Source organism: Neofelis nebulosa, chromosome 5, assembly GCF_028018385.1.
Source record: "Neofelis nebulosa isolate mNeoNeb1 chromosome 5, mNeoNeb1.pri, whole genome shotgun sequence".
NCBI lineage: Eukaryota > Metazoa > Chordata > Mammalia > Carnivora > Felidae > Neofelis > Neofelis nebulosa.
The window spans coordinates 24,195,510-24,220,005 of NC_080786.1; the positions used below are offsets into that span (position 1 = coordinate 24,195,510).

The 24,496-nt window shown below is 36.4% G+C and overlaps 1 protein-coding gene across 7 annotated transcripts in view; it reads left to right on the top strand.

Annotated features, from left to right (window-relative positions):
* The window catches only part of TBC1D5 (TBC1 domain family member 5), a 537,582-nt gene that overhangs the window by 85,007 nt on the left and 428,079 nt on the right, over positions 1–24,496 (top strand). For 2 of the 7 annotated variants that reach the window (XM_058729800.1, XM_058729802.1), the window contains exon 3: positions 23,146–23,365. The exons of the other annotated variants lie outside the window; for them this stretch is intronic. The gene's annotated coding sequence lies outside the window, so the exon portion shown is untranslated. The remainder of the gene's footprint in view (positions 1–23,145; positions 23,366–24,496) is intronic. 7 annotated transcript variants of the gene reach the window in all.

Genomic DNA, 24,496 nt, shown 5'->3' on the forward strand with positions numbered 1-24,496 from the left:
TGTTTTTGTGTGTCTACAGCAGTGTGGATTTTGGTGATGGCAGGGCATACATAGCCCCCAGAAAGTTCCTTGGAGAGTTGACAACTGTGTTTTGCCTGATAAGTTGAAATTAGGGAGTGGAGAGAGTGAATGAAGAATTCTCCTGTGTCTGGGATATGACTTTTTGTTTTTGTTTTTTTTTTTTAAATGTTTAAGACTTATTTTGAGAGAGAGAGACAGACAGACAGACAGACGGGGAGAGAGAATCCCAAGCAGGCTCCATGCTGTCAGTGCAGAGCCTGATTTGGAGCTTGATCTCACAAACTGTGAGATCATGACCTGAGCCAAAATGAAGAGTCAGATGCTTAACCGACTGAGCCACCCAGGCTCCTCTGGGATATAATTCTTAGCAGTCTTGTAAAACTTATTCCAGCCAGAAAATATTTGCAAAATATAGTTATTAGTATTATGCACATTATAAGGAGAATTTAATGACATAGCCAATTTGTGTCATTAGCCAACTTAAAACATACTCTTTGGAGTAATGCATCTGAATGTATGTACTGGAATATGCATACTGAAATTACTAGTGTCTGCTTTGTTAAAAAAAACTAATTTTACATTGTTACAATTTGTTTTTACAGACTTCATCAACCCTTTTTTTTTTCAATATATGAAATTTATTGTCAAACTGGTTTCCATACAACGCCCAGTGCTCATCCCAAAAGTGCCCTCCTCAATACCCATTTCATCAACCCTTTTTGACACAAAGGTATACTTTATTATTTATTTATTTATTTATTTATTTTTTTAACGTTTATTTATTTTTGAGACAGAGAGAGACAGAGCATGAACGGGGGAGGGGCAGAGAGAGAGGGAGACACAGAATCGGAAGCAGGCTCCAGGCTCTGGGCTGATGGCCCAGAGCCCGACGCGGGGCTTGAACTCACGGACCGTGAGATCATGACCTGAGCTGAAGTCGGACGCTTAACCGACTGAGCCACCCAGGCACCCCACAAAGGTATACTTTAAAAATGCAATCTTTTTGCTGGTTTAATTATTGATTCCTCTTAACCCCATTATGGCACATTATGTTTATCCTAGTCAATGATTCTTTTCAAGGTCATTATTTATATTTCTAAACGGTAATTAATCTCCTTAAAAAGTAGATTTGGTTAGCCTACTTTAAACTCTTTGGAGAAGTAGCTATGCACAATTGGGTGGAGGGGATGCGGGAAAGTTAATTGTTTCCACACTTAAGTATTACAGAACGTCCATAGGAAACTAAAATTACTTAAAGTCTCATTTAATTCTTAGCAGTTTTTATTGTGCCTAAAGTAACCATTAATACTGGTTGGAAGAAAGTGTTTGCAATTTTTATTTATTTTCAACGAGGAATATAGGCTTTATATTAAAAATATGTGGTTTTAATGTTGTAATTCATTTTGGTCTAAAACTTAGGGCAGGTTGGAAAGTTGATGATTAGGGGCTTGGGTCTTAGGTCTTCCAGATATTGTGATCTTGAGCAAGTCAGTAGGACTTTCTGAATAGTTTTTTTTTTCACCTATAAAATGTTGAAATTAAGAATAATTCTGTCTTTAGTGGTTTGTGAGGATTACATCAATTAAACATGATGACATATATCTATATATACGGGCTGCCTGACTCCGCTTCAGATCTACTGTGAACGGTGGCCTCCCAGAGACGTGCTGTGCACTGTGCCTAGAACACAGTGCTCACACCCTGTGAATTGGCTCTGATTTTCTGTTGAGAAAATGCCTGCGAAAGGGTTTTTGTAAGTTTGCAGTATTGGAAAAATAGGACCATGAAAAATCTTTAGATTTTTAAAACATGGTTAACCAAATTATTGCAGTTTTATAGGATTTTTATAATTTTTTTTTAATGTTTGTTTGTTTTAGACAGACAGAGACAGAGTGCGAGCCGGAGAGGGGCAGAGAGAGAGGGAGACACAGAATCTGAGGCAGGGTCCATCCAGACTCTGAGCTGTCAGCACAGAGCTTGATGGGGGCTTGAACATGTGAACCATGAGATCATGACCTGAGCCAAAGTTGGACTTTTAACCGACTGAGCCACCCAGGTGCCCCTAGGATTTTTATATCACAGACCTAAAACCTGTACAAACTAATTCATTGAGGTCTTATTCAGTAATTAATAATACCTAATTTTGAACCAATAAAAAAAGCAATACTGTGTAATACTATTTACAAGCAACAGATTTTGGGCTATTTCAAATCATTTCTTTTTATTCTTTTGCTGGGGAAAAAGTCATTAGTCTGCATTTATAATCAGGACTAGCTTCCTGTAAAATTATTTATTTTAACTTTTTATTTATAGATTTTGAAATTTACAATTCTAAATACAGCAATAGTAAGGCACTGCATTTTTTGCAGGAAACAAAAAGCACAATTAACATAAAGTCAGAGCCAGCCACAAATAAAATATTCCAGCAAACTGTGTAAGGAAAAAAAAATGCTCTGGGAAGCAGATGCCAAGAAATGTTGCAAAGGTGGCTTTATTACATTGGAAAGAAAAATATATGGAAGGATTCGTAGTAATATTAGTGGGAAGAGGAGGGAGAGGGAAGAAGGGTGGGGAAGGTAGGTAGCAAATACTATTGAATGAGCTTTAAGTGCTGGGTGTAATTCTAAGCACTTTATACAGATTATCTCATTTAATCCTCCCAACTACTTTATGAGTGAGGTTCCCACTTTACAGATGAAACAGCTGGTGCTCAGATAATGTTAAGTAATTTTTCCTATATAGCTAGGATTCAAACCCAGACATTTTGGCTCTGGAAGTAATGTTCTTAACAACTATATACATACTGTATAGCCACTGTCTACACAGAATGTAGATAATGTACAGAATGTAGTTTGTGTGTTTTTGTGGCTATTTTTTTTAATGATATCATTGGATTTCCTTCGACCAAAGGTATTGATTTGGCCCTTTAAAAAAGTAATTGGTTAGGGGTGCCTTGGTGGCTCAGTTGGTTGAGCGTCTGACTCTTGACTTTAGCTCAGGTCATGATCCCAGATCGTGGCTTGTAGCTCAGGGTCAAGCCCTGCTTCAAGCCCCACATGGGGCTCCACACTCAGCATGGAAACTGCTTGAGATTCTCTCTCTCTCTCTCTCTCTCTCTCTCTCTCTCTCTCTCTCTCTGTCTCTTTCTCTCTCTCTCACCACCCCCTTCTGTCCCTCTTCCTAACTCATGCTCTCTCTCTAAAAGAAAAACAAAACAAAACAAAAACTAATTGGTTAATTGTTCCTTGTTCTCAGTAATAATAACCCACTTGAAAATACCTCAGTGCTATTACCTATCTTCCTAGATGGAATTTTTTTTAACATTTCTTCCATGGCAGCAGAAGGTATATTAATACATATGATAGTTTCATTTACATAGTTCTTTTAATAATTGTCAAGACAAGTGCACAGATGAAAGCATAGAAATGGTGAAGTGTGGTGTGGGATTATATCACTTACCTTTTAGGCAGGTATTGTTCTTGGATTTTTTACTTCCGGGAAGACTATCTTGCAGCTAGTGTGAGTATTTCATTTCTTTAAAAGAATCTCCTGTAGTAGAGGCTTACTATGTAATTGATTACATTATTCTAGGGATGGAAATCATGAAACTCCCATAGTTCTTTCTTCGAGAAAATACTTTATATATCAAAATATTTCCTTTCTGTTTGACAAATACCACTGGATTTTGCTTTAAAGATAAATGTCATTTTTTGTTTTTTCTTCTAACTTAGGCTGTGATAGAATCAAATGAGCAATAGTTTTTGATGGCTAGCAACTGTTCTTTTTTTTTATTGTAAAAATCTCTAAAAAGGGTAGTGACTAAATTATTTTATTCTTAGACGTTTTCTTTCCTTTGCCTTTAAAGTTTTACAGTTGTCTTTCTCACAGCATTGTCCTGCTCAGCCCTAAGACCTAACTTTCACATTAGCCAAATTTTAAGAGAAGTTCATAGTTTAAGAGGAAATTTTGGGTACAGCGTTTTGGCCAGATCTGAGATTCCCTATTATAATTTAAAAAGATCTTTGGGCACCTGGGTGGCTCAGTTGGTTAAGCATCCAACTCTTAATTTCGGCTCAGGTCATGTTCTCATGGTTCATGGGATTGAGCCCCTGGTCAGGTTCTGCACTGACGGTGTGGTGCCTGCTTGGTGCTCGGGATTTCTCTCTCTCTCTTTCTCTCTCTCTCTCTCTCTCTCTCTCTCTCCTTCCCCACTCACACATGCTCTCTTTCTCTCAAAATAAATAAACATTAAAAAAAAAAAAAGATTGTTGAGGCAATATTTATTATTTGCCTTAATTCAGATAACTAATTCTGGCTTATTTTCTCTTAAATCAATTTTTTAAAATGATAGATTATCTACCTTAACTATACCAAATGGCACATGATTTAATAAGAAAGTTCTAACTGTATAAAGTCCCAGGGAGTCAGGAGATATACTTGCGGAAGTGTGGAATTATACCAAATGGCACATGATTTAATAAGAAAGTTCTAACTGTATAAAGTCCCAGGGAGTCAGGAGATATACTTGCGGAAGTGTGGAATTTGGCATTTTTGTTACTGTATGGACACACCAATCTCCCATACCCCTCAACCTTATGTCACCTGTATTATACTCCTCTGTAGCTACCTCACCCTGGTCAAGAAGAGGGCTGTTTGTGTACTTTGTTCTTGGTAGAGTGTAGAATTGACTGAAGCAGGTTTGGCAAATGTGGTTTATGTGTACCCTTTTTCCTGTGCTTACTGCAGATATCAGGTCATGGCATACTTTCTTGCTTAGCCATGAAATGGTTTTGTAATTTTCTCAGCCTCTGCAAGCTGTTCCTTTCTCATAGAGTTTCCATGTGAGAAAACTTATCTCCTGTTGTTGGTATAGAGTTTGGGATGATTACCAAAAGTTTTGTATCTTTTTCTTTTCATGCTTAGGATTTGAGGTAGCCCAGGATTAAGAGATCTTACTGTCTTAGGGTTGGTAAGTTTGCTAGCAGTTTAGTAGGTGTACTTAAAAAATTTAGATTTAGCACAACAAAATCATCCCCCCCCCCCCCCCCCGAAATACCTTTTTAATGAAATATTGTATCAGGAAACCTTTTTAAGATACTACTGCAGTTCATTTTTGGGCAATTATCCCCCGATAAATTTGTACTGAAAAAGTTTTCCTTGGTTAGGGATGAGGAATAGGTTGTATCTTGCAATCTAAATCCGTTTCATTGATACGATTGATGTATTAGGATTCACTAGAGGAACATAATATGGGGTGTGTGGACGGGGGGGGAGGAGATTTTAAGGCATTGGCTCCTGTGATTGTGGAGGCTGGCAAGTCCAAAATCTGCAGGGTAGGCCAATAGGCAAGAGCTGGTGTTGCAGTTTAAATCCAGAGTCCCTCACTGGCAGAATTACCTCTTCTTCAGGGGATATTAGTCCTTTTTATTTTATTTTTAAGACTTTCAGCCAGTTTGATGAAGCCCACCCATACATTAAAGAGGGTAGTCTGTTTCACCTTCAATCAAAATCTGTTGATTTAAATGTTAATCTCATCTAAAAAAGTAACCATCACAGAGACATCTAGAGTGATGATTGAATTTTTTTTAATTTTAGAGAGAGAGGGAGAGAGAGAGAGAGCAAGCAGGGGAGAGGGACGGGGGGTGGGGAGAGAGAGAGAGAGAGAGAGAGGGGGAGGGAGGGAGGGAGGGAGGGAGGGAGGGAGAGAATCTCAAGCAGGCTCCACGCTCAACACGGAACCCAATGTGGGGCTCGATACCATGACCCTGGGATCATGGCCTGAGCCTAAATCAACAGTCGGACCCTCAACCAAGTGAGCCACCCAGGTGCCCCCAAAAATATTGCTTAAAAAATACATTGTGGGAGAGAGACATTCAATGTTCAGTCAGCCAGTAATTTAGGATTAGAGTTAAGAATTTTGGAATGGAACACTTACTAGTCTTCATCCTGGCTACATAATTGAAACATGCTCATGACAGGATCCCACTCCAGGCTGATTTAATCAGGATCTCTGGGGTTGAAATCTGGCCATCAATATTTCTTTAAGGATCTCTAGGTAATTCTAAGGTACAGCTAGGGTGGAGAAACAGAGTATATTATACAATTAACTATTTAATGTTTTTCTCTACATGGAAAGAATACCTTGCTCTGCATTTCAAAACCTAGATGAATCACAGCATTAAATATATAGTCTCTGATAGAAAACAACTTGTTCTAAAGACCTGTAAGTTCGCTTCTTTAGTTCTGATCTCTTCTCTGTCTCAATTACACGTAGCTAATTTTTGCCTGTCTTCTAAGGACATTTCCTCTTCTTTAAAGTTTTTCCTGAATATTCCTTTTCATAATAATATATTCTTTTTATTTGTTGTTTGCCACTAAATAAATTTAGTTTTACAATGATTTTATGATACCATGTAATAATCTTTTGGTAGTGGTTTAACACTTTCTCTAGTGTGGTTTACTATACATCTCAGTTAATTTACACAACAGTCCTGTGAATAGGAAGGAATTAACATCTATTGATATCTCCTACACATTCCAGACTGTGAAGCATTATGCTTTATTGTCTATATAATACTCAACAACAATCTTGTAATATAGCCATTATCATTGCACTTTACATATGAGGAAACAAAAGTTCGGAGGAAATGAAGTTTTAGTGACTTTCCCAAGTTTCATAGTTCTGTCCTTTATAAACTTCAGAACTGGACCTCAAAACCAAGTCCTCTGACTCACAGTCCTGGGCTCTTTCTGCTATATTTGTAGACTTATTTCCCAAGCTGTCATGATAAACAGAGGCCTTGTTTTATACATTGCTGTATCTCTTCATTTATTTGAACTTATACATAGAAGTTGCTTAATCAGTATTGATTTATTATGTAACTTTTTAAAGTTTATTTATTTTGAGAGAGACGGAGAATGTGCACGGGGAAGGGGCAGAGAGAGAGCATCCCAAGCAGTTTCTGCTCTGTCAGCACGGAGCCTGAGGGGGTGCTGGATCTCACAAACTGTGAGATCGTGACCTGAGCTGAAATCAAGAGTCAGACACTAACTGACTGAGCCACCCTGGTGCCCCTATTATGTAACTTCATAGAGCTGATTGATTGTGGCTATATTTTCCATTTTAAAGGTACATTTAGTTCCATTAACTTTATATATGAATATTTGCTTCCAAATTCTTTATCTTCCCTTGTATTCTTTAATGTTTTAATTCAAAAATTATTGTGAAACGTTTCAAACTTAGTAAAAGTGCAGAAAATAATAGAATAGGCATGTATATACCCACCTTGCTTTGATATCTCTCTCTCTCTCTTTTAAAGAGAAATAAAGTTATAACAGATATTGCTAAAGTTCCATCCTTGTCCCTTTGTCCTCCCTCTTTCCCAAGAAGCAACTATTATTCTGAGTATACGTGCCTGTATACTTGTTACACTATAAATAAAATTGTTTTGTTTATTAAATTTTAGATAAATGGAATTATTGTCCCCTTTAAAAAATAAATATGAGCCGTATTTTACATATCGTATAATTCACCTCTTCAAATGTACAATTCCTTGAGATTTTAGTAAATTTACCAGGTTGCTCAGTCATCATCATGAATCATAGAACATTTTCATCACTTGAATATCATCTCTCTTGTACATTAACTGTTAATCCTCATTCCTTCTGCTGTAGGCAACCATTAATCTATTTTCTGTCTCAATAGCTTTGCCTTTTCTAGATATTTCATGTAAATGAAATAATATATTTGGTCTCTTATGCCTGACTTTTTCATTGAGCATGTTTTTGAGGTTTATCTACTTTGTAGCATGTATGTATAGTTCATTTCTTTTTATTGGTGAATATTATTACATTGTTATTATGTTTTGTCAGTACATTCACTGTCAATCCATTCCATGAATATTTAGCTTTTTTTTTCAGTTTTTGGCTATTATGAATAAGTCTGCTAAGAACATTTGCATTTAAGTCTTTGTGTGGATAGGTGTTTTCATTTCCCTTGGGTAGATACCTGAGAGGAGAATTGCTGAATCATCTGATATATTTATTTTTTTAACTTTTTGAGAAACTGCTAAACTATTTTCCAAAGTGGCTGCAGCATTATATACTCTCATCATAATACATGAGGGTTCCCATTTCTCTGCATCTTCACCAACATTTGTTATTATCTTTTTTATTATTATTATACATACCCTTTATAACTTAAATTTTTCTCTCAGTGTTTTGTTTTGAGATCTATCCTTGTTGATACTTGTAGCTATCATGTATTCCCTTTCACTGCTTTAGGGTATGTCATTGAATGAATATATAGTAAAATTCCAACCGTCATATTGAAAAATGGCTGTCCATAATTGTGTAAAACGTAGGGTTGTGTTACTGTAAGGTTATTGAAAAATCTGTGTTTTTAGTGAATCTATATTGTCAGAAAAGTTACAGTAAGGATGTTGAAATTTATACTCAACACCACTGACTGACTATTGATGTGAGAAATTTCCAAATGATCACGAGGCAATCATTTCCTGAGTCCCTCCCACCTGCTTCCACAGAAAATAAGAATTTTAGCTTTATTTGAGAAATGGGTAGAAAATGGCTTCTGTTATTAATGGGAAAATAGTGCCATTGAGTTTTAGCATGGGAAATATTACTGTGGATTTTTATTGACATAGTTTGTTTATTCTTTTGATGAACATATAGGCTGCTTGAAATTTTCACTGTTAAGAAACTTTTAGCAGACACACATTTATGTACTGGTTGTCTTATACATGTGCACACTGCCTCTAGGGGTAGACAAATTTCTTTTTTCACTCAGGCAGCATGATGTAGAGATTAAAACCCAGGGCCTTCCATCTTATTTCATTACACGATCTTGGGCAAGTTATTTAACCTTTTTTGTGCCTACCTCAGTTCAATGGGGATAATAAAAGTAAGTATCACATAGTGGTTTTACAGGATTAAAGCAGTTTTTTCTCCCGCTTCATTAATTTTCCCCTCATTACTAGTTCTTTCCCATCAATATGCAGTCATGCTGTTATTTCTCTCATCTTAAAAACATACTGTTTTATCCTACTTTTTTGGCTGCCTTTTGTCCCAGCTCTCTTTTCCTTTTGGCAAGACTGTCTGTACTTGGTGTTTCCAAGTCTCCTCCTCCCATCTCTCTCTTAACGTCATCACGGTTAAAAAGTCTCCACCACTCTTCTACATACATCCTTATCGTGGTTACCAGTAACTTCCACACTGATAATCCTGTGGTCAATTTTGTCCCCCCCCCCCTTTTTTTTAAATTTTATTTATTTTGAGAGCGAGAAAGAGAGCATGCCTACATGTACATGTGAGAGAGAGAGAGAGAGAGAATCCCAAATAGGCTTTTTGCTGTCAGCGTGGAGCCCAATATGGGGGCTCAAACCCAGGAACTGGGAGATTCTGACCTGAGCCAGAATCGTTGAGTCAGACACTTAACCTACTGAGCCACCCAGGCACCCTAATTCTTGTCCTTACTTGAAACCTGTTGTTAGCATTTGATGCAAGTCTCTTCTCCTTGGTATACTTTCTTCATTGTTTTCCAGAATATCATGCCTTCTTGGTTCTTTCTGCCACACTGATTGCTTCTCACTTTCCTTTATTGGTTTCTCATATTCTTCCTTACCTCTTAATTTGGAGGGCATCAAAGCTCAGTTATTTGACCTTATATCTTTTCTATCTACATCTACTGCATTGGTGATTTTATCTAATCTCATGTCTTTAAATACCAAGGTATTCAACTCCACAGTTGAAGGTGGAGTTTTATTTCAACTTCAAGTTTATATACCTAATTAATATGTTTGGCATCTCCACAGAACTAACTGCCATCTGAAAGTCATTATGTCAAAAGTGACTTCCTGTTCTTCTTTTTCAAACCTATTTTATCTATAGTCTTCCCCATCTCTGTTGATGGCATATCCACCTTTCTAATTGTTCAGATGGAAATAGTGGTGGAGTCATCTTTTTCTTACATTTTCTAGTTGCTTTTGTCGATATGTAAGAAAGCTATTGAAAGTAATATATTTAATTTATAGCAGTGAACTCATTATTTTGGTAATCATTTGTTTTTGGTTTTGTATGTATTTCCACATATAAAAGAATTAATCGACAAGAATCATTTTGCTAACTATTATCCGAACTAACTATTATTTCATTATCTTGTCTAATTGCATTGGTTAGCAGATTCATTTCTTGACATTAAGCTTCAACTAATTTTGACTTAAATGCTAAATAGCTTTGGAATTGGGGTTCGGTGACTCTTGAATTGTTTGAAATAATATTAATTCTTCCCAGAGTTAGTACAACATGAAATTTGTCATTCCTAAGAGAGCCACGGCACATCTAACAATGGATTGTTGGTTGATACCCATTTCTATAGTACCTACAATTTTGTATTTTAAATGTAATTCAGTGAGAATTACATTGAATTAAAAGAAGCATTTATATTCAGTTTAGAATGACTTTATTCTTAAGTATATTCTAGAACGTTACAGTCTTTCAAGCTTAATAAAATTCAGATCTCTTTAGAAGTAACGTGGATTGAAAGATAAAATGCTGTTTCATCCAGACTGCTAGCTCAATTTTCTCAAAGAAAACACTTCCCCCCCCACCCCTTCTTAACGGAGAACCTAAGTTTAAGCATAAGTAGAACATTTGCATCTTCTATTGAAACGTATCCTCTGGCCTTCGCCTAAATTAGACTGAATAGTTTTTAACATGCTTAGGAGAGGGACATTTCAGGAGAGCTTCTCAAACAAACCTTTTCCTATTTTATTTCTTTTTGGATTGTTATCAGAGGAGGCGAAAATTTTATTAGCTCTCTAATACAGAATGTAAGAAACTAGTATGTATTAATATGTGGCATGAAGTTTTAATTGTTATGGGGAAAAAAGGTACGTGATGACTATTTGCACCTTCTTGTGGAGTTTAATTCTTTCCTGCAAGTTCCTTAACAAACGTTAACTTAAAATGGCTTGGGTTAAAACTTCCTGTTGTTTAAGGTTAAGAGTTTGAATTCTCTGTTGGATATTATGATTCTGTGTTAGAAACATGTAATAGTTTGTCATGCGTGTGGCCTTAGTTCTGAGTAGGGTGATCATAAGCCCAGTTTGCTTGGGAAAGTGCTTTGTATGCCTGTTATCCTGTCTTAATTATTTCTAGCACCCCTGCGTTTTTATTGTTCCCTTGCATATTACTGTCAACTTAGTGGTTTAATGCAAAACAGAATTTTAAAATCAGTTCTGTAGGTCAGAAGTCCAGCATGGGTCTCATGAGGCTATAATCAAGGGTTCAGGGAATCTATTCCCTGTTCATTCATCTTTTTGGCAAAATTCAGTTATTTGTGGTTGTAGGACCTAGGTCTCCATTTTCTTGGAGCCCTTTCCAGCTTGTATAGGGAACTATATCTTGGCTCATGACCATTTCCTCTATTTTCAGAGCCAGCAACAGCAAGTTGTAGTCTCATTTTCTTCTCCCTGACCCTTCTTCTCTCATAGCATCTTCCTTTCTGACTCATGTGATTAGGTTAAGCCTGCCAAGATAATTTCTCCATTTTGAGGTCCATGACTATCACCACATCTTGAAAGTCCCTTTTGCCATGTAAGGTAACACATTCACAGGGTCTAGGGATTCAGACATGGACATCTTTGAGGGAGTTGGTTGTATTATTCTGCCTTCCACAGCAGTTTTTCACTTTTGGGAGTGACCCTGTTTGGACATAATTATATGGACATTCGATTTCTAAGTAGCCAGTTATTTCAAATATGAATAAAACCGCAAATTCAAATTTCTGCTTCCCTGTCTTAAAATTTTGTTTAAGTTCTTTCTTTTCTACTTCCTCTCCTTCTTTCTCCTTGACACTTTTGCAAAGATCATGAATAGTTTTCCTGGCTCACTTGCGAGAAGTCAGCGTGGAGAGTAGATGTGATTTCTTTTTTGCCCTTATTTGTGGATAAAGGAGCCACATGTTTTTTTGTTTTTTGTTTTTTTTCAACGTTTTTTATTTATTTTTGGGACAGAGAGAGACAGAGCATGAACGGGGGAGGGGCAGAGAGAGGGAGACACAGAATCGGAAACAGGCTCCAGGCTCCGAGCCATCAGCCCAGAGCCTGACGCGGGGCTCGAACTCACGGACCGCGAGATCATGACCTGGCTGAAGTCAGACGCTTAACCGACTGTGCCACCCAGGCGCCCCAGGAGCCACATGTTTTATAGTGTGATGGCTTACATCATTCTTGTAGTCTTTTGCCATTGCAGGCTGCCATTGTCATGTCTTCAGTGGTCAGTGGCAAGGGAATAGGTGAATTCTGAGGTTCTGCTGCTTGTGCTAGACATTGTTCTTAAACTGATACCTGGCAAGGAAGAGGAATTAAGACGGGCTTTTTTTCCTCCCTCTTCCTTTAGATTTTATTTAATACCAGAGAAATAGCTGGGCATTGCATTCGTGTAAACACCTGCTGATTTTTTTTTTTTGAAGGGGACAGGTTATTATGTTATAGAAGCAATTTTACTAGCACAACCGTGTTATAATAAAGTAGATACGTGAATGCTTTTATTTCACATTTTTGAGATTTTTTATTTATTAAACTACATTAATTGAAGAAAACAATTATGTGTTTTCTGTGTATCAGAAGGCCAAATTGCCATTTATGTCTAACTTAAATTTGTAGTCAGGAATTTTTTCCGAAGTACAAAATATAATTTGTAGTCAAATGGATTAATTTTTTCCCTTGGATAATCCAAACAAAGACCAATGTATGATTTTGAATCCTATATCTTATTTTAGTAAGCTAAGTAGATATTTGATACTTGCTAATTTATATATATTTGTGGCCTTAATTTAATAGTGAATCTATCAGAGTTTAAATTTAGCAGTTCGTGCATACGATGAAACCACTGCTACATACCTCTGAAGTTAATTTCTTTCTTACCAGTTTACAATGCCAGTTTTACACTCCATTTGCTGTCAGTGAAAACGTAGGTGGCAGACACACCACATATTTATCATCACTAAGTTCACTATATCATACAGGAAAAGTACATTAATATGCCATACGTAAAATCTAACACACGTAAACAACCACTTAGCATTTTTAAGAACATATCTGACTTATTGATTAGCTTAAATACCTTTAGTAGAGTGAGACACCCACACAGAGTGCATACATTCACTTACTTATCTGAACAAGTGCTTCTTGTGCTGATGAATGAGCAGATCTCGTCTTTATGTATCATGATGAAGATCAAACGTTCGAAAGCTTTCCCCTTTCCATTGGAATCCCTAAATCTTGACACAATTAAATTATTGCCAGGGTTCTTCAGATAAAGTGCACTCTGGAAAACAGCTCTGTGAAACCTTATTATACATTTACATTTACGGTGGGTGTTCTAAGTCTCTTTTCCTGAAGTTTGTGCTGTTGTTATTCTCACTCAATAGTGAGTGGGGTAGGGTTTGAGAACTTTTCTTAATTTCTGTTTTCCCTGGGAACACTGTACCCATAACTAGTCTCAGTTGGCTTGTGTGTATGTTTTAAAAAATATGTACATTACCTTGTTAGATTTTTTTCTCACTGGAATATTTTATTGAAATTAGGAAATACCAATATATAATATCTAGTTTACGTAGATATGGCCCTAAACCTGAGAAAACAGTAATAAGAAATAATGCAGTTATGAAAAATGGAGGGAGAAATGTAACTAATATAAAGCATAAGGAGCAAATGAAAATGTTTTTCTTTTAGTCTTCTGTGAACATTTACATTACATGCATTCCAGGATTAGGAGAGTTTTAAAAGAAAAATGTCTTAGCTCTTTTTTTTTTTTTTTTTTGGTGAAACAATACAATAGGAAGTTCTGTGTTTAAAAGTTTTATAGTTTTCTCAGATACTTAGTTTTTCCCTCTGGCTTATATCCTAGTATTTTCTCTCTAAAGCAAAAACAGTATTTAAAATTCCTGCTTCCTTGTAGTACTTTCTGAGACCCTGGATGTTAAACAACTTTGGGTAAGGTTTTTGTTCATGCCCTCTCTGGATATCATGTCCTTATTTCTTCAGTCATTCCTTCTGAAGTGGGACTATCTAATAAGGCCAGTCATTCCATTTTTATTTTAGTTAATTTCCACAGATATATTTATAGACTGTTAGATAGTGTAGAATAATCTTGTCTCTGTTCTTTACTCTGTTTCCCTCCCTTTTGAAGATTTTAAACTGTTATGTTTTCATGGAGAACTGTAAAATGTGAAGCTCTAAATATGTGCTCATTTTCATGCTTTTCTCTCTCATTTCCTACTGTCTTGACTACTTTGTTTCCCACCACAGTGAATATCTGGAACTGAAAGCATTATTTTTTCCCTAACCTCTTGTTGCCAGTCAAATCCAGAACCATTATTGGTTCTTGGCTTCCTTCTCATTACCCTTTACATTCTTTATCTTAGACCTAGGAATTCACTGCCCTCCTCCTTAAAACATCATCTCTAATTAGTCGGCATATGGTTTTAGTAGGTTTTGCTCCTGCCAGTTCCATACCATTCCCAAAACCAGCCTTAATCCATTCCTCTACACCCTTATTCCTGGAATACTTCAGAGGACTTTGCTATCCTCAAATCTGTGCTGTATATTGTTACCAGATTAATCTTCCTAAAGCATTGCTTTCACTCTGTCACTCCCCTGCTTATGAACTTTAAGTGGTCCCACTTTGTAGATTGAAATTTGGAGTCTCTAGCCCCATACTCAAAGTTCTCTCATAAAGTTGTCCTAATTTACCATTTAGCCTTCTCTACTAGTCAGTAACAAAAATTCTCATATTTCTGTCAAGATGGTTCCAGCATCCTGAGAATTCCTGCATTTGCACATCCTTCCAAATTTCATAGTATTTTCATTCTCTCCTTTGTGCCCAGTCATCTCTCTCCTATTTTTCTTTTTGCTCATCCAAAGCTTACGTTTTCTGAACTTGCAGCTCATGTCTTGTTTTCTCTGTAAAATCTTCCTGAACAGTATGGTCTACCGTGATCTCCCCCTCTCCTGAACCCCTATTTTTCTTTGTCGCTTCTCACAAAACACTTTGTTTGGTGTTTTGCTCTCTTGTTTTTAGTTGGATCTAGGCCCTATGTGGATAATTGAATTTTAAGTGTCAAGAGAGCAGGGACCATGTTATATTTCTTTGCATCTCTCTTATGGGCTAAGTACAATTCATTACAAATCTCAGATGATAAATTGATTTTTGCTCACTTATTCCACAAATATTAGCTGATTACCTAACTCAAATACCGTTGATAAAGAGTTAAACATAAGAGGTATGGTATCTGCTTTCATGGACTTTACATTCAAGAAAGGGGAGAGAAATAGTCTGTAGCTAATTTAACAATGCCTGTTTAAATACAGTTGAGGAATGCGGTTTGCCACTTTTTTGACAAGTGGGGGGGAAAAAAAAAAGAAAATCGCCTTTCCCCTCTCCTGTTATTTGTATGTATAATTTTTCTTATTTTAAAAATAAATTTTAATGGAGTTAATTACTCTTGTGAAATCACAGGTTTTCAAATGGTAAAACCTTGTTTTCTTCTAAATGTACATAATACTGATATACTCTTTAGCTAAATCAAGTAGACAAAATAATGGAGTAATTCATACATTTTTGATAATAAATTATAGGAAATTTGTATATCGTTCATGTGGTAATGTAAACTGATGTAAAATAATTAAAAGATAATGAAAATATTAAAATTTTTTAAATGTTTATTTATTTTTGAGAGAGAGAGAAGAGGAGAGGAGAGGAGAGGAGAGGAGAGGGAGGGGCAGAGAGAGAGGGAGACACAGAATCCGAAGGAGGCTTTAGGCTCTGAGCTGTCAATACAAAGCCTGATGGGGGATTGAACCCATGAACTGCAAGATCATGACCCAAGCTGAAGTTGGGCACCCAACCCACTGAGCCACCCAGGCGCCCCAAAAATATTTTTAAAAGGAACATTTCCTAAACTCAAAACTATCAGAACTTCTTAGTTAATATTCTAAAGCTGTCTTTTGTAGGAAAACAAGTTTAAAGCAGAATACATTATTGGACACATTATTATTTTAACTTTAAGTGTTTCTTCCAGTGGCTTGAACAACATCATGTATTTCATAGGTAGAATTGTTTGAGATTCTAGTAACTATAGAGAGTTAATGTTAAAAGAATGGCAAAGTATGCATTGAAACAAAAAATTATTGTATTTGCAAATATAAAATCATAATTGACATAAATGTTATAGTTAGGAACATTATGAATGTAAATATGCCTTCTCTGTTCTCAGTCCTGTAATGCCATTCTTTGTCCAGTGGGAGATGAAGAGTGATGTTGAGACTGCTGTTTAACCTATTATAACAGCTTTAAAAAAATTAAATAGCATTGATGTAAATATGAGGAGGGAAAAGAGTATTTATCTCCATTAAGTGACATAAAAAGCCATGGTAAGAATAACAGGCGGATGGGTGTGCATTAAGCAGTGAAATCTCTAAATTCAGATGCTAATTATAAGCACAAGGACAATTGCCTCCCACATACTTAACTGTTGTATATTTTCTTTAGTCAAAGTGTAATTCAGAGTTTGTGAAGTGCTGAATATGGCTTTTAGTTTTTCATCCCCCTTAACATACATGTTAAAAAAGAAAAAAAAAAACAGTAGAACTACTTCTGCTGGACTGTGATTTTGGCAGATATAGATAGAATATTAAACCAAATGCTACCAAGATCATTCACATGATTGCTCTTGGATGGTCTTTATTGAGTGCCTTACCTACTTCCCACTATTAAAAAGCAGATATTTACTAGTAAAGTTAAAATTATTTAAGTATAATTGAGCACAAATTCCTTGCTGTGGTGTCCCAAGGACTAATTTAAGGCTTAGATTGTGAAAAGATGTATTGGTACTGGCATTAAGAGTATATTTGTTTAGATTATTATCATTTTTAAAATTTATTTTGGTTATGGTCTCTGGCATCATGTCTTTAAAGTACAATACTGTTTTTTTCCATTATCTGAGAAAAAGAAATTTCCTCTGCATTTTCTACAGTAAATAGAAAATTTTCACCACTTTCATGGTGGTTTTGTAATGTGTTCGTCAGTTGTTGAAAGGGTACAGAGTACGGAAACCCTGTTCTGAGAAGGGAGATTGCTTTTAAGTGTAGAATAGCAGGGAAAATGTTAAGAGTCTTAAATTATTTTTAAAACTTTGTTTTTAGAAATAGAAGTACAAAAAACATTTTTGTAATTTTGCCACTTTTTTTATTCTTAGGTATGCTTTTTATTTAGCTTTTAGTAACTTGTAATTGAAGATCTCAGTTATTAGGTGTATTTCTGCATTTTATATATCGCTCCCAGATGCTACAGTATTAGTTTTTATCACTGCATATTTTATGAAATGTCAGCCTTCTGTTGGCTGTTCACGCAGCATTGTTAGTGATCAAAGACACAACATAAAGGAGAAGAATCTAAACAGTTGGCTTATCTTTGTCCTTCATTGTGACAAAAACACTATAAAATCACTTTATTATAAAAAGTAAAATAAAGGCATCCTCTAACATGCAGTGAAAGGATAAATGTCATTGCTTTTGAGTGAAATAAAATCTTAAATATTTAATATCAAGAAAACCAGTTATAAAGAGAAATAATTTCTTATTTCACAAAGTTTTCCTTGGTGAGGAAGGAGGGTAATATGTTGTATGTAATATTATAATACTTTGCTAATTGACAGTGTTATGCCTAGAAGAAGCCACACGGTTTTTTGGCAACATAAGAGGTTATTCGGTTTAAACCGAATAATTTTGTTACTCAAAATATATTTTAGAAAAGTGGTTATTATAGTTTTAGTATGTGCATTGTCTAAGTTGTATGTAATCTGGTTTATTATTTTCTCGAGTTGACTGACTTTGTAGTTTAAAACTTTATTCCACAGGTTCAAAAATCCTTTTTTCTCTGGGTCAGTGATTTCAATATCAAGATAAAAGTATAGAACGGGAAAATATTCTCAAAGCCTGAAAGAAAATCTGTAAGAATAAAAATCTTGAATGATTTTGATCAGCTGTTGCGTATGCCCACCACAGCAGTTGGTTCAATCAATTTTATGTTTTGGGATGGTTTTATTAAAATGAGCTGCTGCTTTCAGTAAATCATTGAGAAAGATGCTGGCTTTCTACACGTCTCTTTTTTGGTGGAGGCAGGGCAGTAATAGTTTCTCTTCGCAGCCTTGTAAGTCAGTGAGGTTGGGGGCAATCTGTCCACCATAGGAGTCAGTATGTTTCTGTGTCATCACTGTGGGCCTTTGGAAATAGAAGTAGAATGAGGATTTAGACCAAAACGTGATTATTTTACATGCACTTTTATGACTTTTGGCAGAAAGCTGCCATTTCTAAGAAAAATAATTGTCAGCAGGTAATAATGATTTTAGTATCTTTTTACTGTATACGATTTCTCTTTTTATAAATGAGTGAAAGCTTGTTTTCATATGGGAGAATCAGACCTTTGAAAAGCAGTTTGAAAGAGCTGTTGGATACTTGTAAATTTAGGGGCCTCCACTTTTTGTCCTGTGGTGCCCAAAACCCTCACCCAAAGTGTGGTCCATAGTTCAAAGGCAGTGCTGTTACCTGAGAGCTTGCTGAAAATGCCGAATATTGGGCTCAATCCCATGCCTACTAAGTCAACATCCGCATTGTTTTTAAGTTTATTTATTTATTTGGAGGTGGAGAGGGGCAGAGAGAGAGAGTCTCAAGCAGGCTCCATGCTCAGCACAGAGCCCACCGTGGGGCTCAGTCTTGGAAATCATGAGATCGGGACTTCAGCTGAAATCAAAAGTCGGATGCTTAACTGACTGAGCCACCCAGGCACCCCTCAACATCTGCATTTTTATCAAATCTTCATTTGTACGCCCATTAAAATTTGAGAAGCACTACTATATGCTTCTCAGGCAAAGCCTCCCATTTGCTCAGTGTATGTATGTTTTAATCGTGGGATGCTGATAGTGGAGTTGGTCATGTGCAGCGGGAGAGTTGGAGGAGGCAGTGTTAAAGTCACATCGGAATTGCAGTTGGATCCTGAAGAAGGCAAATATTTAATCTAGATCTCACAGGGATTTACTCCATAAGTAATTGCAATTAGAATCAGTTGCTACTTTGTATCATATGTGGGATGCCTCTCGTTACCCTACTAATGTTAAGCTGGTGGTTTCTTTTTAAGTGTCTTTATCACAGGCCAGATATGCCGATGTTTTCTCCCACTAACAGTGTAGTTGGCATTTCCAAAGTGTATTCTATGGTGTATTTTCCCCAGGAGATTCTCTAAATAAAAAGAGGTCAAATTTTGGAAAGCATCGTATACTTTCTTCCTATCTAGGAGAATCACAGTGTACATTGATTTATGTTAAAATATCTGAGAACCTGGTGTAGCTTAATTCAATTTTTCCAAATTAACTTGACCATAACATTTTTCCCCGTCCCCCCTTTTAAAAAGACTGCCATTAAAAAAAAGAAATGAAAGACTACCATTATTATCTTTTCCTTTAGCATATGCAAACTGGCTTGTCTCCAGTATTTATTCTCCTTGATGAAAATAAGAGATGAGGACAACTTTTGAAATTGTCATGGTGTTGCCACTTCAAACAGACTTTCCAGTATTGTTATTTAAGTGCTAAAGGTACTGGTACAACCCTTGTGTGCTAAAGGGGTTGAACATGGCAGACATTTTTAGGGCTCGAATAACTGAGAAAGCATCTTTTAGAAAGTGAATGTTAACTAGATCCCAGTCAGATTTGGTGGGTAAATGGAAGGGAGGAAACAGAGCATTCCTAATGTTTGCTAGAATGAGGAAAACCATGAGCAATTGAACAAGTTAAACATTTGAGTTCAAGCGGTAAGAAAAAGTAAGTGGCTGGCTTAAAAAATACTTCTAACTAGGAATAAATTCAGACTTAGAGAAGAGCTGTAGGAGTAGGAAGAGTATATTCTTTTCCCCAGATTCACCTACTGTTAAGATTTTACTGCATTGGCTTTATCATTTGGATATTTTTCTCTCCCTTCTCCCTCAAATGCCTCCCTCCCACAGTTTTTTTTCCCCCCGAACCCTTTGAACAGAGATTGCAGAGGTTGATGCACCATCCTAAAAGTGTATCAATGTGTATTTCCTAAGAGTAGGGATATTTTCTTCCATAACTATAGTATAATGAACAGCTTTGGTAAAGTTAACATGGGTATAATACTGTTATCTAACCTACCATCCATATTCCACATTTGTCAGATGACGCAATAATATTTTTATAGCATTTTCCCTCTTCAATAAGAATCCTGTCTAGGATCAGTTATTGCACTTGGTTGTCATGTCTCTTTAGCCTTCTTTAATCTGAAATGGTTCCATGGCCCTTGAGTTTTATGACACTGACATTTTTTAATAATATGGTCCTTCATTTGTCTATCACTCTTCATTTGGGATTGTCTCCTGTTTCCTCATGATTAGATTCAGGTTGTATATTCCACCCAGAATACCACGTAGATGATGTTATGTCCTTCTCAGGACATCACATCTGGAGGCATATTGGTGATGGTAATTTTTATCATTTGGTCAGACTGTTGTCAGATTTCTCTACTCTAGAGTTACGGTTTTTTCTCTTGCAACTAATAAGCAGTCTGTGGGGAAACACTTTAAGATCATGCAAATATCCTGCTCCTCATCAAAATTTCTGCCTAGATTTAGCATCTATTGATGATTCTTCCCTGGTACAGTTCTTTCTATAATGGTTACAAACTGCTGATTTTCCAGTTCCAGCCCTCCTTCCAGTCAACATCAGCATTCTGATGAACGCAAAATCTATGCTGATGGACTGACTGATTTACAGTTGACCCTTTAACATTGTGGGTTTAAACTGTGTGGGTCCACTTATATGTGGATTTTTTTCCCATAAATACAGCACAGTGCTGTAAGTGTATTTTCTCTTCCTTCTGATTTTTGTAATATTTTCTTTTCTCTAGCTTAATTTTAAGAATATAGTATATATTACATATACAGAATATGTGTTAATCGACTGTTTATGTTATCAGTAAGGCTCTAGTCAACAGTAGGCTATTGGTAATTAAGTTTTTGGGGAGTCAAAGTTAATATGTGGACTTTTGACTCTGTGGGATGTTGGTGCCCTTGACCCTTGCATTGTTCAAGGGTCAACTATATTTATTCATTCAATCATTTATTCATTCAATCATTTATCATTGGTATGAGCTTATGGATATCTATTCTTTTCAATGCTTTATAATTCACTACTGAGTTATAAATTGTCCAGGTTTGGTTGGTGAAAGTAGATAGAAATGTTGACCGAGAAAAGAGACTGAGCTAAAATAAAACAAAAGCATTTATATGAGGTCTCAGAATTGCAATTCAGGGAACACAGATTTGGGCAGCAGCCCAAATAGTGTCTGTCCCTGCACCCTCCCACCCCCACCCCAGAACAAAAGTCAAGCGTTTTTAAAGACAAAATGGAATGCTTGTATTTTTTTCTTTTAACAAAAAATTTTGATTAATGTTGGCAGCAGAAAATTAATCTTGGCTGAATTTAATTGGTTAAGGCTATCACCAAGCAAAGTTTCTTACTTTAGCAAATTTCAGGCTGAGTCCTTGGAATATTTGCAGTTTGGCCCAGTTCAAAAGTTCATGGTTCTACCTGGTGAGGACATGCGTAAGGCCCATGTCTTTATTAGGCACTTGGCTCTGTTTAAAAACCCCCTGATGTAAGTGACTCCATTTTATATTACCTTTCTTTTTTTTTTTATGTTTATTTCTTTATTTATTTATTGAGAGAGAGAGAGAAAGAGAGAGAGAATGAATGTATGTGGGGAAGGGGCGGGCGGGGGGGGGGGAGAGAATCCCAAGCAGGCTCTGAGTGATCGGCATAGAGCTCCACGTGGGGCTTGAACTCACAAACCATGAGATCATGACCTGAGCTGAAATCAAGAGTTGGATGATGCTTAACTGACTGAGCCACCCAGAGGCCCATATTTTACCTTTTACAGCATTCCCCTGTCACATTATTATCTTAAAATTTTTTTTTGGTTAATGTTTATTTATTTTTGAGAGACAGAGTGCGAGTGGGGGAAGGGCAGAAAGAGAGGGAGACACAGAATCCGAAGCAGGCTCCGGGCTCTGAGTCGTGAGCACAGAGCCTGATGCGGGGCTTGAACTCACAAACCGTGAGATCATGATCTGAACTGAAGTTGGACGCTTAACTGACTGAGCCACCCAGGCGCCCTACCCATCACATTGTTTTTTTAATTTTTAAAAATATTTTTATTTCTGAGCACACAAGCAGGGGAGAGGGGCAGAGAGAGAAAAATCTTAAGCAGGCTCAATGCTCAGTGCAGAGTCAGATGTGGGGTTCAATCCCACCATGTGACCTGAACCAAAATCAAGAGTTGATGCTCAGGGTGCCTGCGTGGCTCATTCAGTTAAGCTCCCAACTCTTGGTTTAAGCTCAGGTCATGATCTCATGGTTCATGAGTTTGAGCCCCATGTCAGGCTCTGCACTGACAGTGTGGAGGCTGCTTGTGAGTCTGTCTCTCTCCCCCTTTCTCTCTGCCCCTCCCTGCCCCCCTCCGCCATAAATAAATAAATAAAAAGAAAGAAAAACGGAAAGAAAGGAAAAGAAAGAAAAAGAAGGAAAGAAGAAAGAAAAAGAAAGAAAGAAAAAGAGTTGATGCTCAACAGACTAAGCCATCCAGGTGCCCCTCCCCTATCACATTTTTGAGTGCTTTCTTACTTTCCGGCAGAACAGATTGTCACAGAATCTTTATCTTTTCTGTCACAGTTCTGGGCAGCCATTTCTCTGAAGAGTCCTGGTTTTAGTGGGGGAATGTTATTAGAGATCAAGATCTGGGCACTATTGTGCTGGTTGCTACTGGATAGTGCTCATCTCTATAGGATCTTGGCTTTTAGGCCACGAGGACAGAAAGAGGACAGAGCTAGGAAATAAGGCTTATATATATATATATGTACACATGTACATTGATGGGTAAATGTATACATACATTCATACTGATAAACATATGTTACATACTTTAGAAATCGTTAGGTCACACCAGTGTCTCTAATTCTAATCCATCCCCACAGGGTTCTTTCTTGCCTTCCATCTTTCCATATTTATATGTCTCTTCTTTCATCGTGAGAACATTGGCTTCCGACAGCATCAACACGTTAACTTACTTGCGCTTCTCAATAATACATCTGAAATAGTTTCAGAATTGGTTCATTATACCACTACAATGAACAAATCTACCAAAAAGAATTCAAGATTTGTTTGAAGTACTCTCTCCTCACCCCACTGAATTCTGTGAGTATATTTAATCAAATGCTGTACTCCTAATTACTTGCATTACTTCTTTCTTTTTTTTATCCCTTAAGGATGGATATAGTATTAATTTGAAATACAGTTTAATTCACTCATTTTACTTTGCTGTCAGCTTTTGCATATTTTCCGTCTTTATATCGTTGCTAATTTAATTATTTTGAAAAGGTAGAAAATGATGATTTACTTTTCCAAAAGGTAAAGTTTTATGAAAAGGTATACTCAGGAAAGTGTCACTTTATTTCCCTCATTCCACCGCATCCTTTGTTAGGTATCCAACGTTACTGTTTTTTAGTTCATCATTCCTTTTATAAAGATAAGCAGATACATTTTCTTATTTTTTTTCTTATTTCCTCTTTCTTATGAAACACAGCATAGTATATATGTCCTTTTGCAATTTACTTTTGTCATTTATCTATATCTTTTAAAAATCACTGCATATCACCTTATAGAGATCTTCCTCTTTAATTTTTTGCATACGCTTACTACTTTATTGTGCATACGTACGTAATGTAGTTTATTCAACCGATCTCTTATACTTGGGCACTTAAATAATCTCCAGTAGCTTGAAATTGCAAATAATGCGGTAGTGAATAACCTTGTGCCTATGTATTTTCGTATTGTTTCAGGTTTATCTTCAGGGTAAATTCCTTGCAGTGGGATGGCTTGCTTCTCAAAGGATAAATGCTTATGTAATTTTATTAGGTATATGCCCAGTTCTCCTGTAGCATTTTGCATCTCCACTACTAGTGTATGGGAGTGCCTGTCTTTCCATAGCCTTGCCAACAGAGTAAACTGTAAAACTTTCGAATTTTTCCCGATTTGAAATATGAGAGATGGTGCCTCAGTGTCCATTTAATTTGTTGTGTTCATCTTAGGAGTGGAGTTGAATGTCTTTTCATATGTTTAGGAGCTGCTTTTTATGGGATATTTGGTTTTTTCCCCTCAATTTTGAAGGCTCTTTGTAGTGATATCAGCCATTTATATTTATCAGTGATAAGTCTTGCAAAAAAATGTTTTCTCCTCATTTGTCATCTGTCTTTTTCTTTTGCTTGTGTTTTTCTTGTAGTATAAAGGTTTCATAGTTGGATTTTAGTTCTAGTAAGGAAGGCTTTT